General features: G+C 30.9%; 1 protein-coding gene across 14 annotated transcripts in view; it reads right to left on the bottom strand.

Annotated features, from left to right (window-relative positions):
* The window catches only part of LOC130447221 (uncharacterized), a 533,966-nt gene that overhangs the window by 116,407 nt on the left and 398,572 nt on the right, over positions 1 to 18,987 (bottom strand). Inside the window, exon 4 of one of the 14 annotated variants that reach the window (XM_056783921.1) lies at positions 463 to 492. The exons of the other annotated variants lie outside the window; for them this stretch is intronic. The gene's annotated coding sequence lies outside the window, so the exon portion shown is untranslated. The remainder of the gene's footprint in view (positions 1 to 462; positions 493 to 18,987) is intronic. 14 annotated transcript variants of the gene reach the window in all.

The raw sequence follows: 18,987 nt of genomic DNA, 5'->3' as shown, positions 1-18,987 counted from the left end.
ACATCATAATCAACAAAAAAATGAGAAATTCGAAAAAAAATTGATAAATTAGTCATATTTCAATTACGTCAGAAAGTATTAAAACGAATGGGATAAAGCACTACGAATACAGTTTGATTTCTGTGATAAAAAACATGACTTCTATGATATACTGAAAATATTTCTCGTTTATGAAAAGAAAGATACTAATAAAAAGATAATTACATTTCAAAGGTTTGCATTGTACACCTTATAACTTCAACTTTCTTTTTTACCTGCTGCTCCAATAAAAAACCTCTTACTAAAGTTGTCATGTTCCAGTCTTGATTAAATTATCTTTTCATCGTTTCGCAATTCTCCTTTTCCATTACAGAATGTGACGGCAAAGAGAAAAACCTTAACCATTTTCCGAAAGATTTCATTGGTGTAGCTAGCGTCTTTTAAATGTGGTTCTCAAGAATTAAGAAAATTACTTATACTTACTAATCATACTTCTCGATAAGAGTAACTTACCTGAAAAACAAGAAAAAAAGTATTAAAATTTATACAATGGTAATCTACAAGTACAATTTGAATAATATAAGGGTGTACTCCTATACGGCGAAAAGACATGGACGTTCACAGAATATCTGCTTAATCGTATGGAAGTGTTGAGATGTGGGTTCATCGCCGCCTTTAAAAGATAAGTTGGGTCGATAGTTACAAGCACAGAGGTTCTTAAGCGCTTAAACATAAGTTTGGAATTGGTGAACACTACAAACAGACGTAAATTAGAATACTTTGGTCATGCTACGCGCAACGCTTTAAAGTACGATCTTCTTAACTTGGTAATTACAAGGAAAAATAAGAGGTACGAGAAGCACGGGTTGAAGGGTTCTACTTAAGTTTTGAAAGAGACAAATAAAAACAAATGTTAATAATTGGATATAGCTTTATTAACTAAGTTGGAATTTGTGGAATCGTTGGCGATATTCATACTAAATACACTGTTTATACCACTACTACACAAAATTACACTCTCTGACGAGCGTTTCGATAACCAAGTTATCGTCTTCAGAGACTGAAACTAAAAACTAATGACGTATCTTTTTTATACTGAATTTTCCTACCAATAAACCTCCCGTAAAAATAAAATCCATCGAGAGAATCTCTTTGGCAAGAATCTTCACATCCATTCCTTGACTACTAAATTATACAGTGGGCTGTACGGAATTGGCCCTTGGTCCATATTTAAGCTACTCTTACTTCTAGCAATTTCAATGCTTTAATATGCATCCAACAATTTATTATTGGATACATTTTTGTGTACATATATATATATATATATATATATATATATATATATATATATATATATATATATATATATACATGAAATTAGCTGTAGAAAAGAGCACATATCTCATTTGAAATTTGGACAGACCGGAAAATAAGGTTTTGTCGACGCTGCCAGTCACAGTCATGACATAAATATTAATTATGTAAAATTGTTAAAAAATGTATCCAATAATAAATTTTTGGATGCATTTAAAAGCATTGAAATTGGTAGATGGAATAAATTTTCGCGGGAGAAGGTTTATTGGTTGGAGAATTTAGTACAAAACAAGTCATTAGATGTGTATTCAGTATATAGCTTTATTGTTTTACAGAATCTACATTGAGGTCAATACACTTTTGCATTGTTTAAACCAATAGTCGAAGCATTTTTTCCATTCCGATTGAGGTATCTCCAAAATATCGGCTTTGAGAGTTCTAATTGCTCTAGTTGCTCTAATGGAACTATGACAATATGTTTTCCTTGCTTCAAGCGTGAACAACTTTGGTTGAATTTGACTCATCTTGAAAAATCCATACAGTCGATTGGTGTTAAATTTCAGATTCTTGAGCATAGATCCATGATTCGGCGTTATTTTGAGCCATTGTCAAATTATGCGGTATCCAACGCTATTAAATCTTTTTGACAGCCAAATATTAATGCAATATTGAATATATACGAGTCAACTAATGCCCAAGTATGCCTCAATCACACTGTATGTCATATGACGATCTCGTAATATCAGTTTACGCACAGCATCGATATTTCGAATGTGATCCTGTAGCGAAAAGCGACCACGATTGAATTGAAAAGCCAGCAAAACACGGTGTCTCTAGATGTTGCTTCATCACCAAAAGTCGAAGCGAGTTTATCGGTACAATGCTGTTGGTTTTATTTAAGTCACAGAAAACCATGGCATGAAAATATTTGCGATTTAATTCCATTGTTTGACCAAGACGAATGTTTCAAGTTTCTGTAAAGAACACCATTAAAAATTTCAAACTTGATCATTATTATGTCAGATTTGACATATTCACATCAGTGTTGCCATTTCTCAAAATTTAAGTAGCAGCCCTCGTAGTCAATATAATAGCCAACGATCAATAACGGTTAAGACACGCAATGAAGAAGTTAATGTTAGTCTAAAGTTTTAAAGAAAGAAATTACACTCTACAAGTAATCACTTTGATTTCAAAACAACTTCACTATGATTCTTAATATTGCAATGAAAGATGTAAATTTGCGGAAACATAGTTTTGCAAGATTTTCAATAATTTTTGAGTCCATAAATTGTATACAATGAGAAAATGAGACGAGACATGAAAATCCAGGAAGTAGGCGAATTACGAGTATTTCTAATATGCAAAGATCTCATAGATGTTTTAGTTACTTTAGATAGAAACGAAACGAAAATAGAAGATAATACCGAAACCAAGTAATAAATTCTCATAGGAGAGAGTAAGATGACAGACTAAAGGAAATACAAGAAACGAAATGCAAGAATTAGTGAATATAGGGATTATAGATGTTTGGAAGAATTGAAGGATCACAAGACTAAAGTTAAGATTATGAACGAAATAGATGAAAATTATTTGAAAAATGAAATGGAAAGTAAATTATTTTGAAAGTATCGGCATATCAATATTTATACAAAAAAATAATCAAAGAAAATAGGAGAATAGAGTTAGTGAATCAAGATATATTATTCGATAAATACGACAATTTTTGGTAAAAAACAAATGGAAAGATAGGATACGTAATGTAAACAAAAATAAAAGTTTAGCCCATTTGGAGACGAGTATTTAAGAAAATTACGGAGTGACGTAAATATAATAAAGTAAAATGCATCAGACCAAAAACATAATGTAAATAAAAATGTAAAATATAAATAGAAATAGAAAAAAAATACTGAATTAAATAACATATTCATACATAATGATAATCCTGAAATCACATAGTCGCGTGAAAAGTGGAAGTATCTTTGTAGTCTCAGAAGGCTTGGTTACGGAATTGTAGAAAGAACAACAATACTTGAGTGTTTTCTAGTTAGAATGATGCGAAAGGATAAGAGGATTAAATAAAAAAATTGTGGATCAATTTAAAGTACAAGGTTTTCAAATAAACGACAAAGTTGAAAAACTTTGGTTACAAATGTTATTGTAATAAAATCAAATCTTTAGATGAGATTATTGAATAAACTGAAAATTAGGCAAGCTTGTTTTTAATCAATTTAACTACAGTTTTAAAAATAGTTAATTACTATTTTACAGTTTACTCAGCACTACTGTTATTCATGGTGCCTCGTTAATGTAATCATATAAAGTTTATGGCATTAGGAAATGCATAATTAAATCAAATACAAGTTCAAGTATTTGTTAAATAATATGTTTTTGTTTTTAACGTATACCTATTGTTTTCACAAAACTTTGCTCCGATGATCTCCGATTATTTTTAAATTACAGTCTAAACATTACTACCTTTGCTATGAATATGATAAAATGGACAATAATGGTATAATTAAATTAGTTATATTGTGTCAAGTTGCAAAAAAGTGAACTAGAAGTGTTGTATTTTTTGTTTTTATTTATTGAAAGTAGTCATCTAATGTATTTGATCTTTAAAATTTTTACAATTGTATAATATAATATTAAAATTCTGCACCTAACTGTAAATATACATGGTATAAAATAATGAAAATTTGTAAAAAAACAATAATAATTTTTTTCTTATTTCTTATTAAAATGATGGCCTATTGATTTTCAGTCGTCTTTGTATAATTTTCTGAAAAGTGGACTGCCAACTATTCTTCCAGGTAGTGTCTCGTTCTCGTTTGTTTTACTTCGAAATTTCGGGAGACTTATTTCACACTTACTATATACGTGAACCGTTGTCTTCTCTTTTCCAATTGTGACGAAATTTCATACATTTTTACTTATCATTTCCAATGTATATCCTTCCTTTAACTCTCCAACGCTCCTTTGTTTGCACTGGGCTAGCAGTCTTTTTCTGTCAACTTATTCAGGATGCTACGTGAAGATGGGTTCTATCATTAACTGGATTGGCGCTTCGTTTTAGCGTTAGGCCAATAAATTTAGTTCATTTTTAATTATATTAAAAGTATCGGTACTAATATTTTCGCGAACTTCTTATTGTTCAAACGAGAGAATTTTAATAACCAATTTGATACACACTTTTTTCATAGTAAAAATGCTATAGAATGCTGAATGTTATTTGTGTTGGACGTAAAAGACACTGGCGGAATGGATCTAACAAGCCTTTTCGACATCTTGAAAAAGCATAAAACACATTTCACAATACTTTTTGTGACGAAATAAATCTAATGCGAATGGTACAAACAGTTATACTGATTTGTATTTGCATTCGTTATAAAAGGTTTTAGATTTCTGGTTCTCTTAATATTGTTTTTCATTTGTTTCCTCTCAGATTTCTATTCCATATATTTGATGCTTTATCGGAATTGAAAAACTGTGTAAAATTTGAAACCAATAGATTAAAAGAGGTTGGTTAAATATTGAAAAATTCGGCAAGATACACATATAAAATAGTGTTTTAATTTTAAAAAGATGGTGATTCATCGTTATATACTTGAATTGCCTCTGAAATTTCTCTTCCATTTTTTAAGTGAAATAATTACTGGTGAAATACTTGACAAATCCTATCCCGTGAAATGGCTGACTTGTTTTACTCGGCAATATTCAAATGACCACTTAGAGCACGCGATCATTTATTGATTTTTTCGAAAAGGACTTCCAGTAGAAGCTCAAATTTGGATGAATATTAAGTATTTACTGTTTCATTAATTAGTTCCCGATATTTTGCGAACGTAGCAGCATATTGGAACGAATAGTATGAGGATTGTTTGAAAAGTTTTCGACCCAACAAAGTAACAGAGCATTTGTTTCCATAATCATTTTTATTTTCCAAATAAGTCTCCTTTTAAGTCTATACACTTAATCTAGCGATGCTTCAATCCAATTATCCCTTCCAAATAATAATTGACGTCTTTCTCCTAAAAATAAACGTTTACGTATGAGTTAACATCCTCGTGTGGAGAAAATCTTCCCCCTGCAAGTGCAACTTTAGGAAACAGGAAAAAATCGCTGGAGGCTAGATCTGCTGAACACGCCGCGTGGTGAATCAATTATAAATGTAATCTGTAAATTTTAACCATAGGGACCACTGAATTATGATGAAAAAGCACTTCTTTTATTTTCTGACCCGGTCGCATTTTGAGATTTTTCCCTCTATCTTATCAAGCAATGATGTATACTCTCCTGTTGTTTTACCTTTTTGAACATTGTCGATGGAAACAATTCCATGACTAATCCAAAAACAGCCGCCCTTCTCAATACACTGTCATGAATATATTTTTTATGTAGTGATAAGTTTCAGATTTTATTTATAATAATGAATCGCCGCACAAAGACTACGTATTCTGCATAAATCATTTCAATAACTTACGCATGCAATTCTTCATCGGGTATTTGGCAAATGTTTTCATTTGCCGATAGCCCTTTCTATCCTTAATCCGAAAGTCGTTCAGCAGCATCTGGTGAACTTTTTCGATTATATGGCTATTGTTGGATTACTCTGAATGTATAGATTTGGTTAGGTGAGGTAGGCGAAATAGGTGAGGTAGACAACCAAAAAAACAATCGCAAACAATGTTTGCGATTCGTAAGAGATGAACTTTACCTTCAACCTTCGAACGAGTAGGAGCATTTTTAAAACGGAATTAAGCGAGTACATTCCTTAGACCAATTTAAACTTGCAAGTATTCATTTTCCCCGGTTTTCGACAGTTTTCGAAGTATATAAAAGGAAAAGACTGCTGATGGTTTACGGAGCAGTGTTGAATAGAGCTCTCTGATGTGTTATTGAACTGGATAAGACCTGACATGAGTAAATCTCTATTCGTTACCAGTCTTTTTGTATATTCAAAGCTAGTTTGGAGTTCTACTTAATTAAAAACCCGATTTCAAGCATATTTTCGTAAAGATTGTACATTCCTAAAGCTTGATTCTTCTCATAGAAGTCATCTTCTCTAGAGATCCTTAACATCAGATCATACAGCTGGCTTTGCAGTCAACCTGATACCGTCACGTATGAATTAAAAATTTTACGGTCGTAAATGATGATGCGGATTCTTCATACACACTTCTTTCAATTGAGAAGGCGTAGGTATTACCTTTCAAAGACAAGTATGTAATACTCAATTTTTTCGATTTCAGAAAAATTTCCGACTCACTTGAACGATAGTTAAACAGAAACTCACACAATGACTGAAATTTTAGTGAGAATCTTGAAGTGCTAACATGTTCAGAGATATGTCTGAAATTTTCCAGATTACTCTAGTACAAGCAAATGAGAAAATTAAAAAAATGGAAATATGTTGAAACAATGGTTTGAAATTTGTTTAATTTGAGTTAATAATATAGTAGATATAATCAAAGTTTGTGTGTCGACTATTAGAATATTGTAAATTAATCTATAAATTGGATATTATCTGTGGGAGGAATCTATGAATATATCAACATAATCCATGATACATCTGTGAAGTATGTAAATTGCTTATATATATATGGAATCCAATAACGTTCTAATATTAAATATAATTATAGATTAAAGGAATTACTATTTCTATTATTTATTACGTTGAAATTAGATTAATGCAAATCATAAATGGTATTTTCTTTTAATGGAACTTCAGAAACATCAAGTTAGTATACAGTAAAGTTACTTGAAGTTGAAATAGAATGATGAAAAATTATTCATATAACAAAAGCAAACACGAATTTTGACTTTGATTAGATCATATAACATTTCTATAATGATAACAACAACAATAAATGAGGTAACAAATAAAATATAATTTTATCTTTGATCAAAATATCACCAATAACAAATATCAGATCATTTTAAAAACCAATTAAGTAACACAAAACAATACGGAAATGGTAAATACCGAAGTATGAGTGGAAAAAAAGACTTACTAAAACAAATCAGACAAAATAAAATCTAATAAAACTGTTATCGATATCACAAGATCAAATGATGAGGCTAAAAAATTGAACTAGTTGTGGTTGTATTAAGGCCTTCGATTGTGTTGATCACGAAATTTTGATTAACAAACTAGATTATTGTGGCATTCGAAGTGTTCCCTTAAAATGGCTTGTATCTTACCTTGAATATCGAAAACAATTGGTCAATTTCAAGTAAATTGCCAGTTGGCAGTGGTGTACCTCAGGGTTCAGTTTTGGATCCAGTTCTTTTTTTGGTAATCATTAATGATGTCACAGAATTAATGATAAATTGACTTTATTCGCAGATGACACCAGTGTAACCTGGAGTGATCTAGGTATAAGCTTTAAATTCTACATGGGCAAAGATCTCATTACTATTAAGTCCTGGTCTGACTATAACTTTATCCTATGAAGGATCTTTAAAACCTCTAAAACTGCACAATGACTTAATACAATCCTCAAATTCAAATTCGATTAAGCTTCTTGGTCTACATATTGATCTTCAATGGTCTGAAGAAAAAAATTATCCTCTGCTTGTTTTGCCAATAAATCTATGTCTGAACAGCTCGATTCTCGTACTGCTTACTACTCGTTGTTCGAATTGCATCTTCGCTATGGTTTGCCTTTCTGGAGCTATTCGTTATATTTATGGTTTGAGCTGTAGAGCGTATTGCGAATTCTATTTTAAAAAACATAAAATTATAACTCTCCCCGTTCTTTTTATTTTAGAATCTGTTTGTTTGTTTGGTTCGCAAACACTTTCACAACTCAACTGCCCCCCCCCTCTCTCTGTCAATATGATATTTTGATAAAGACTGAAGTTAAGTCGAAATTTTTTATCTTTAAAAAATTATTAAAAAAAGACTAATTTTAGAACAGAAGAGACTTAAAATCAAGAATATTTAGAAGCATTAGTATATTTTTTATATAAATCCTGCAGTACCCCCTTATAGTCTTTTATAAACTACTACTTTTACTTTTATTTATTAAAAATTCTAGTGAAATTCTCACATTTATATAGTTTTCTTGCATTTGTACAGAATAAGCCTTTTCAATCGCGTCTAGTCTCCAATCAAGGCATTCTACCTGCGACAAGTTTGAAAACTGTGAAAATTCGCGCCAACCAATATTCTCCTCCTTAAATTTCAATTAACCAAGAAAAGCTGAAATTAATCTCCTTGTTTTTATCAAATTGAGGCTGTCCCATTGTAAATGTGAGTTCAGGTCTTTACATTTTTTGAACATATCTATCAATACGAGATGTCTGTTTTAAAATTGATCAGACTAATAATCGTTTTACTTTTCTTTATGAAATTCCGGAAACAAACGAGTAACGTTTCTATTCGACATTCGTATTAATACTGGCGAGGAATCAAACACATTTAAGATTGCAAGCACATACACCACAAGTCGTATTAATTTACATTTCTGAACAAGCATTGCAGACGGGACGGTAGCCGATACGGCAACGATATGGAGCCCCATTTTTTGTTACGCCCAACGTAGACCCTATCGAGTCTCCCGTGGACCCTTTTAGGAATCACGGCTCTATGTGCTTTTAAAATAGATTACAATGAATTGATTTCTATAGTTAATAAATTGAAAACATTTTTTTGGAAAAGTGAAATGTATTTCTACAGAGCATTTACCACATTATCATGTCGTGACAATCGGTAAATATACTTTCGACTTAATGTGAGAATCACCTATAATAGAAATGAAGCTAATTTACTACCTCACGTGGATCATGCAGAAGGAAGGTAGAGTTAACAAATGGTATGCGTGTGACGTGATCTTTTCCGCCATTCAGTATTAGAAATTCTTGGAAGAAAGTAATGTTCATTAAATAATCAAATACAAAGTACGTATTTACCGTCCGCCTTTCAATTACACATCACTAATTTGCTTAGCGTTGTTCGAATAACCGATTTTTTTAATGGATTGTTATGTGGAACGGCAGAAAATTACATTTACATAGAAGATTTCTCACGATTCATCAAATAAAATACAGAGGATTAGATAAAAATATTTTCACAAATAGTCTTCTAGATGTTAATTACTAGATAAAACAATAGTAATAGATATAAAAAATATGTAGTTTTCCACAATGTTTAAATGAGAAACAAGAAAAATCTTTTAAATTTTATAGATACAGCACTTATTCCCGATGTAGAATTCATGACTGAAAGGCTCCTATCGAAAAGACTTTCATTTACTCTGTTGAAGATGTGATCAATTTCAGAATGGTGTTAAAATGGTGTTTCTCTTTTAGTACATTATTTATGTTCAGAACGATCCCGAGGTCACATAGTGCTAAATCTAGTGAATAAAGCGAATGAGGACAGATTGGAAGACTAACAAGTTTTTGCACATGATCATCTCTTTATGATGTTCACTATCTGGTATCTATGAAATTAAGAAATAATTCTCTCTTCGTAACATTATTTAATTGGTGTTAGTAGAACAACAATCGAGAAGTGGTTTTCCGAACTCCAACGCAATGTGGGGTTATTCCTTACGCCTTGTTCGGATATGGCTGGTGATTTAGTCAGATTGTGAGTAATTTAGTCGAGTAGCCAGTTTCCCCTAATAATTTTTCGTTCGGACTAATTTAGTACAAGCGTCAAATACAGTTTAAAAAGTAATTGAATAAAGCAATAAAAATATTTGAATATTATTTTAAACGAGATTGAAGAAGAAATATTCAAGGAAACTAAGAGCTTCAAATGGGATTTTGAAAGAGCGACAAATAGAAGATACTTCAAGGCACTCAGAATGTGGGAAACTTTGTTTAATTATTTGTTAAATATTTCGACTGTCTGTTTTTATATAATTCACTTTTCACGTTCCATTATTCCTCGTATTTCAAATACTCATAACTAACTTAACTCTAGGCAACTCTATTCGACAAACAGAATACTTGACTAAACTACTATACTAAACTACTCTAATAATTTTTAATGTTCGCAAGTACTGAATTACCAAATTACTTGCTACTCTACTAAATTACTAGACGTGTTTTAATAGGCTTCAGAAACGTTAGGAAAATTCAACATCCATATAGAACAACGAAAAAAATAGTTGATGCCGATGAAACGGGTGGAACAGATAGATCAATATGAAGAGATGTAGGTTCGGACATAGTCGCGCAAGCCATACAGGCCATATACAGGGTGAATCGGGAGCAGCGCACCAAAATCTAGGAGTGTATTATACACGTGAAAATAATGTAAAAAAACTCATATGTTCTTATCCGATTTTCATTTGTTTTCAAGTTATGGAGTAATTAAAAATGTTCATCTAGCTTTCCACTTATATCAGAATTTTAACATTATTAAAGTATGACATGTTCGAGGCTCAAAGACATTTGATAATTCTGATGAAATGTCAGTGTACAGTGAATGTTAATTTCGAATTTATGTGATTGTTAGTGTTGCAAAATGCCAGATACTTATTCAAATTTAGAATATGCAAATATGGTGTTTGTTTATGGTTTCTGTAATGGAAATACTACAACTGCTACTGAAGAATATCGTCAATGTTTTTCACACCAAAGATATCCGGATATTCCTGATAGAAACGTATTTATTAGAGTTTTTAACAAATTGTGCGAGACTGGTAAGCTTCCCAGTGCTAACATATCATCTGAACGCGCTACTCGAGTAAAAAATATTCTGCATCTAGTAGAAAAAGATGCAACTACTAGCTCACGGAGAATTGCCACTCAATTGGGATTTCCACAAAAAAGGGTTATAAATACACTCCACGAACAAGGCTTATATTCTTATCACGTACAGAGAGTACGGCACCTACAACCAGAGGATTACCCTAACCGTATGGAGTTTTGTCGGTGGATAAATAATAATCATCGTGTTGTATCGAGTATACTCTTTACGGATGAAGCTACATCTTCCCGTGATGGCATTAATAATACTCGCAACTATCATGTATGGTCGGACGAAAATCCCCACGCAACAGTCGAAAGCAATTTTCAACATCAGTTTTTTGTAAACGTGTGGTGTGGTATGGTTGACAGTTATTTAATTGGCCTTTTCATTTTGGAGAACTCACAGGAGACAACTACCTAAATTTTTTACAAAATGAATTACAACAATTAGTAGAGGATGTTACTGTAAATATTAGAATGCAGATGTACTATCAGCACGATGGAGCTCCTGCACATGTCGCTCGTCAGGTCAGGTAACATTTGGACGAACGTTTTCCAGGGCTTTGGATTGGTCGTTTTCACAAACAAGGCATAATGGACTGGTTCATTTCAGATAAATGATACAAGGCACAAATCGGGCCTTGGGCGCAGATCTTTTTTGAACCACTTCAAAATCACTTTTCGGAAACTATGATCTGAATGTTAGCATCACGTTCACTGTTGTTCACAGTGGGTAAATAGGATAAACTGACGGATTCTTTCATTTGTCTATGTTTTTTGAACTTTGAAACTTATTTATTCCCCTCACACGGTTGTCTACTGTTGATTCTCAAGAACAGCATAATTGAGCTGAGGTTTTTTATAATTTTAGGCATCTCGACTTAAGAATTTATTTTAATACTGCGTGTTCACAGTGCGTTGTTCAGTGAGAAAGTCAATCGCAATTACACTCATGTCCCAAAACGCGGTACACAAAACCTTACCCGCTCACAGTGTAGCCTTGGTTTTAACTGACGCACTAAATTTTTCGCGCGTTTATAAATTAATTAAAAATAATTAAAAACCACCCTCGAAGCTTATTGGTATTAATCTTTAGTGCAAAATCGCTCAATTGCAGTAGATCTAAATGTTCTAAATTTGATCTCATTCACGGTTAGGATCCGCAATCAGGTGATGTATCTGACCCAAGATAATAGTTTAGGGTAATCAAATTCTCGTTCTCACCATTACATATACTACAAACTAATTCAATCAACTAACACTGTAAAATTGAGCTGACTTATTAAGCTATATAAGGATATGTGAAGAGGTATAATGTAATGGAACGCTCTGAGGAAACATTCTCCCTCAAGATCTCACTGCGATGAGAAACCATTGTAAAATTATCTATTATTTCCAAGGCATTTCATTTGTCGCAAATAAATCCTTATTACTTACGAATTCTACGTATCTGTTGTAACCTTTCCGTAACAGGCCGTTAGTAGTCAATCGTAGAAAAAACTGCAAATACTTTGTACTGTTATATAAAATTAAAAATTGATCGCATGTCACCTTAAATCATATAAAATGAAATAAAAATATCTCTTCTTTAGTAGAAGTAAATAATTCTCTCATATGGTACATATTTGAAATCTCTTTTTAATTTCACATCGTTCCTGTATACTAAGAAACAACGGCAGGTAAAGTAAACTACAATAAAACATAAAAAGCAATAACCTAGGTCGTAAATACATTAAAATGCCCTTTTTGCCACGCTCCTTAGCAGATTTTGAGAAGTTTCAGTTCAAATAAAGTACAAAAAAATAAACCTACAGCTGTACAAGTAAACCCAAGTTTTGGCAACTTTATTACAGTAGGGTCGTAAAATATTTTTATTTTGTTTTCTAACAGATTTATCATCTTTTGTCACGGTAGAACGCCCTTTCAGAATATTCGGAATATATTTATGTGTCCCCTAGGGTTCACGAATGTATTATACTACAAATTGTCTCGAGACGAATATCTTGGAAGGACATTTCGAGATGAAACTAAATGTACTGACAGTTAATTTTCGGTGAAAGGATATTATTTGACAAATTAGTACCACTTGTGGTTATACAATATACTCGTATTATACCATTCTATACTTTTTTGACAATTGTTGAAATTATTAATACTTTGAAACTGATAATGTGTTACTTACAATAATGAAGTTGGCAATCTTGTTAACCATACAATGATTTTTAAATTTGGTGATTTCACACATATTACGTTGGCGGAAAATGTTCCTGATTACTCATTTAGTCCTTAAATATGAGGGTTGCTTAATGGATTTTAATATGTTTTTCTCTTTTCATTTTTGTCCTGCGTTAGCAGTTTTACGTTTTTATTACTTACGAGGGTTTTCTGAAATGGTATTGATCAAACAAAGAAGCAAGATTTTTTTTCACAATTTTTTATTTTTCATTATAGTCTGCTTTGAAATTTTAATACTTCCAATTAATAGTTGACGTCTTTCTCCTCAAAATTTACGTATACATAACGTCCCCGTCTGATGGAAATCTCTCTTCTGCAAGAAGAAATTTTAAGGTTAGGTTATTATATTTAATTTAACGCAAATATTTGAACTTTCGCACTCGTTCTTCATTTTCCCTTTCTTATGATTTCATCTTTATTTCTTATTATGATCGTCTTCATTATTTGTTTGTTTATTTCCATATTAAATAGCATTTTTTCTTATTTTTACATTATTATCTTAACTTTTCTTTGTGAGCGAATTCGATATTCAACCCCATTATTTTGATTTGAATTTAGAGGCACTTAACCACCTTAAATCCTTTTCAAACTCAAAACACTTAAAATGGACATATATTTTGTTACTAATATTCTATTTTTATTAAAAAAGTCCACTTTAACCACAATAATCAATTAAAATAAACACTATAATTTCCCCGTAAAAATTTCTTACAAAAATAAGTACTTTTTAGGATTAAGATCGAGCCTTTTATTTTTGACACGTAATATATATCTTATGTTGAAATTTAATTTTACTTACACACCATTCTTTTCCACCAAATTGAAATAAATTAATTTTGACTACGAAATAATATCTCCGGTCAATTGCGTTTTCTGACATCTCGAGATATACTTCACCGGTTAAATTAGAGTTAAAAAAAAAAAAGAGACACCACTAATTCTGTTATATGACTAGAATTACTCTGTTTAATAACAAAGAATTATGTATAAATTTAATTAAATTAACAATGTAAAAAATAAATTTAATCAACTGACGTATTGGAGGAAAAGAATATTCAAAAAATTCATTTTATGTGCTGTTATGTCCTTATTAGCCTCAGGTAGTACGGACAAACAATAGTGGGTTAAAGACATTTGTTACTTATATATTGAAACACTGATTTAAATTATGTTCCAAAATTATCATGCTTTCACTTAGATTTGGGCTTTCCCTATAACAGAACGTATTGACTCAACAGAAAGTTGTTTCATGTTTATGACTAATTACAGGTGTTATGTAATTTAAGAAGACAATTATCTTGGCACTATATCTTTTGAATTGGATTTTTTTTTTCTAATCAATGATCAGATTATAAATGTCTAGTTGCGACCCAACTGGCAGTTGTAGATGGACTTTATTTTTTAATTTTATGAAAAGTATTTTATTTATTATTATAGTAATTTGGGATTTAGAGAAGTACAAATAGATAAAATTGAGGTGAAATCAGATTTGAAATCATTCAGCAAATCAATTAGTTACCTGGAACCGTTCATTTAAATTGTACATTTCAAACTGAATTTCATCTAGTGAGGAGCTAAAAATGTTACATAAACTCTGAGTGGTTACTGTGAATCAAAAGGCGGTAAAAGCAAGGTGGAAAATTTACCACGAGAACAAAAGAAATGGTAATTGACTGACGACGGGGGTAATTACAAACAATGAATTCTATGAGTACCCAATGGAAGGATCTTGGAATTAAAATGTTAAAAGGAATGGACCCGTCAAAAATTATGGAAAATAAAACAAATGAGTATTGAAGAATAATAATTCAATTGGAAAAAATAAAACGATTGAAACAAGAAACTGGTGAGAAAAAAAATGTAAAAAGAAGAACATAAGAATTAAAAATGACATCCAAGTAATTAAGAAGAAAATAAGAATAAACAGTACTACTGGTTTGTCAATAAAAATGGTACTACCTACAATACTTTGCAGGCAAATAAAATAAAAAGCAAGCAAAATAGGGCAAATGATCTTATCAATAGAAAAGGAGAGAGAAAAATTATGAACAATAAAAGCAAAAATGAAACAACGGCAGAGATGAAAAGAAAATAGGCTAAATTATAACAACCAGATACAACAAAATTATAATAAACTAGCTTGGGAAACAAATCTAATAAGAGATATTAGAACCGACAATATAAAAAGACAAATTTAGAAAAAATAAATAGAATAACAAACTACAAATAAGAACAACAGACATGAGATGACAACAAAAGGATTTTATAAGAAACCAATCAAATTCACTAAAAGGAAAAAAAGCAATTGATGAAGAGATCAGAGAAGGAGATTCGAATAAAAAATGAAGAGAAAGTGATAGTAAGAATTATAAATGTATGTATAAAAATACTAATATAATGATAATAAGTAGTAATAATTAGGCAAACCGTGTGTTAGTAGCAGTAAAAGTAATTCTATTTGAAAAAATACTCATTCAAAGGATTTTATAATTTTGGAATGGACAAATGTTATCATCGTATGAATACAAGACTGTAGTTATAAATTTATAGTAATTCAATTCTGAGGGAATATACATTGAAAAGAGCTGGTTCGTTTCTTCAATCATCTGTCATTGAGAAACATCTGCTCTATTTCTCGAAAAAATTGATTGTATGAATCAGTACAGATATTTGATTTTTGTGTAAAATGCAAGGATCAATGAAAGCTTGAGTTATCTAACCTAAATTTATTTCTGCTTATCAACAATTATAGAGGGCTACGGTATTAATAAATACTTGAAACTATACTACCACCACCTGCTCAAGAAATACAGAATACTGGTGCTGTAGCTGTAACAATCCTTTTTTTGTTCAACAGGTTAGTTAGATATTTTTATAATATTAATGAAAAGATAACGGACTCAACTTAGAACAATTCACTGATATAACAAGAAGTTGTAGGAGAAAGAGGAAGAATGACGGAAGTAGTAGCGTTTGAATAATGTTAATGTTTCGTGGATTATATGTAAGCGTTTGATGAGGTGCTGTGCGAGAAAATTATGGAAGTTTTGCAAAAAACATTACATTTATCAAAGTACATGTCAGTCTTTAGAAAGAGTCAACAAATACACAAAACCGTGTATGAATGAACAATTATGGGGATAAAAAACTATTTACTAATGATAACTCATTGCTGATAACGGAAATTCACCTATTATTAAGTGATCCTTTTTATGTGGTCGAATCAAGGACGCTCGCGTAGACCTCCTCGAAACAACTTATGACTGTACCGAATAATTCAAGAATACCTTCAACAGATAGATCAATATATACAGATGTCCTCAGTATGGTGAAAAAAGTCCGAAACTTATGACTCGAAATCTGCAATATATAGTGCAAGTAAACTTGGAGGAAAGTGATTACAGACAAATGAAAATGTGACGGCAAGCACAAACGCGTATGTTGAGAACGATTATGTTTTGGATAGTAAAAAAAATTGAAATTGGCTAAACTGAGTAGAGTTATAAAGTTATAATGAAAAATATTTTTTCACAATAAAATAAAGTAAACTTCCATTAAACGACACTTGCTTGTAGAAACTTGCTTCTCTGAAACGGCGAATCTCAGAATAAAGTATAACAAGTAGTTTTAAGGATAACTTCAAGAACTACAATTTCTCTAGAAGCTATTATGAGAAAAACAAAATATGAAAAATTGAGCTTTTACTTTGAATAGAAACTTTTGATGAATTATTTATCATATAACACTCAGCATATGTAATAATTTTCAACTCTATACATATTAAAGCCCGAATTACTATTGCAAAATGCCAGTGGATAACTATATTAGTTCTTATTTAATTTCGAACACTTAGACGTTTATTTTGAATAATAGGTGCCCTTTCCTTTATTATTAAGTCGTGTTAGTAAATAACGAAATCCAATTGATAAAAAAATCATTTAAGGATGAATACAATAATAATTGTGAAAAACACAATAATTATAAGTAAAATAATGTTTTCTATGATTCACACAGACAAGCTTTGTCAAGAGACTCTCCATTTTCATTTAAAAGTGAATAAATTTATTGTTATTATTATGAATAGGATTTCTTTATTCACTAATCCACTTTACTCAAAAGGAGCATAAGCACAATGATTATTGGACAAAAAGAACAAATGCAACTTAATTTACCAATAAAACTATCTTTCTATCTATTTTGAAAATATGTCTATTCTTCTTTTCTAAATGTTTCTCTGTCTTGTAATAGTTCATTTTAGTCTAGCAATCTTTTTCAAATCATACAACTAACGCATTATTGGTTTTTCTCTTTTCCTCTTGAATTTTCTCGGTCTCCACTGTATTAATGTCTTATTCCACTGATAGTCTTTTTCTTTCAAGGTATGTCAAACACATAGTATATTTAAATAAATTGTAATTTTAAAATGCCAATACAGTATTAAAAGCAGTATATTAGTTAATGAAAAATTGAATGAGAATGAAAAAAAAAAAGTATAATTTACCACGAACCGTAAATTTAATTATTTTTCATCGGAAAAGCCCACTGTATACAATAAGAAAACATTTAGTAGCAACGTGTTTAATGTGTGGTTAAATTAAGGCAGCGAAATAATGGATTAATCGATTATGAAAGGAAAACTTTACGTGCCGAAGGTACATAAACGAAAACACCAAAAGAATAATCACTGTACCAAGCAAATTACAAACAAACTCTTTGATAAAATACTTTTTGTGTAATAACAACGCTTTCCGTCATTCTTTTATTATTAAAGTGCTTGAATACAAATAGTTTGAACGCCTTTTCTACTTGCTACTATTCATAACATTTTGCCATTCTACATGCAAAGGTGAAAAGGTCGAATTCATTTTTTATTCAATTTACTCTTTTTGATTAATAGATTCTATTGAAAAAGAATGCGAGTTTTTTGGGGGAAAATTTAGCGCCCTATAGAACGAAAATGACGTTTTGTCGCAGAATATCAATTTAGTTTTCGTCAATAATATTATTGATAATAGAAATTTTCTATAAAATTTTATAAATATTTCCATACCGTTTTCCCTTACAAATAAGAGAATTTAAAAGGATTGTGCGTAAATATTTTAACATGTATTGTTCAAAATCGACTATTTTAATTATTCGTTTTATAGAATAATGGTTCGATAACGTATAGCGCGGATACTTTCACTTAATATAAAGAATACGATTAACTTAAGGAAACCCAGATTGAATGTAAATTTCTGCCAAAAGGATGAGGGCCAACAAAACAAGACATTCATGTTTTAGTGAAACACAAGAAAATCTACTAGTTTACTTGTTCTTATACAACATATAAATCCTCACCTGTGTTTTTTGATTTTAACCAAGGATTAGGCACAAGCCCTGTGTATTAAAGATTTGGTGAGAGCCAACTCGTGATTTTAATACCCGCCATTTTAACTTCTGTTACAATGTGGGAACTCGTGATCGTGGTTGTCATGAAGAGTAGACAACTGGTGACGGAAGTTCCTCGAGACTTTAGTTATAAAATAAAAAAAAAATAAAACATATGATAACAGTGTAACATTACATTTTGTATCTATAAGAGACCTGTTTCACAAATTGCAAGTGTGCATTATTATGTTATGTGAAATTTAACAAATTAAGGCTTCCGCAAATTTTAACAATTCATTCTCTACTATATATTTTTCAGTACCTACCTAATGTTAAAATGAAATTTGAAGGATTTGGAAACTTTAGGTTTTAATTTTT

This window comes from Diorhabda sublineata, chromosome 8 (genome assembly GCF_026230105.1).
Source record: "Diorhabda sublineata isolate icDioSubl1.1 chromosome 8, icDioSubl1.1, whole genome shotgun sequence".
NCBI lineage: Eukaryota > Metazoa > Arthropoda > Insecta > Coleoptera > Chrysomelidae > Diorhabda > Diorhabda sublineata.
The sequence above is the reverse complement of the archived record's forward strand: the minus strand, read 5'-3'. Positions and strand labels throughout refer to the sequence as shown.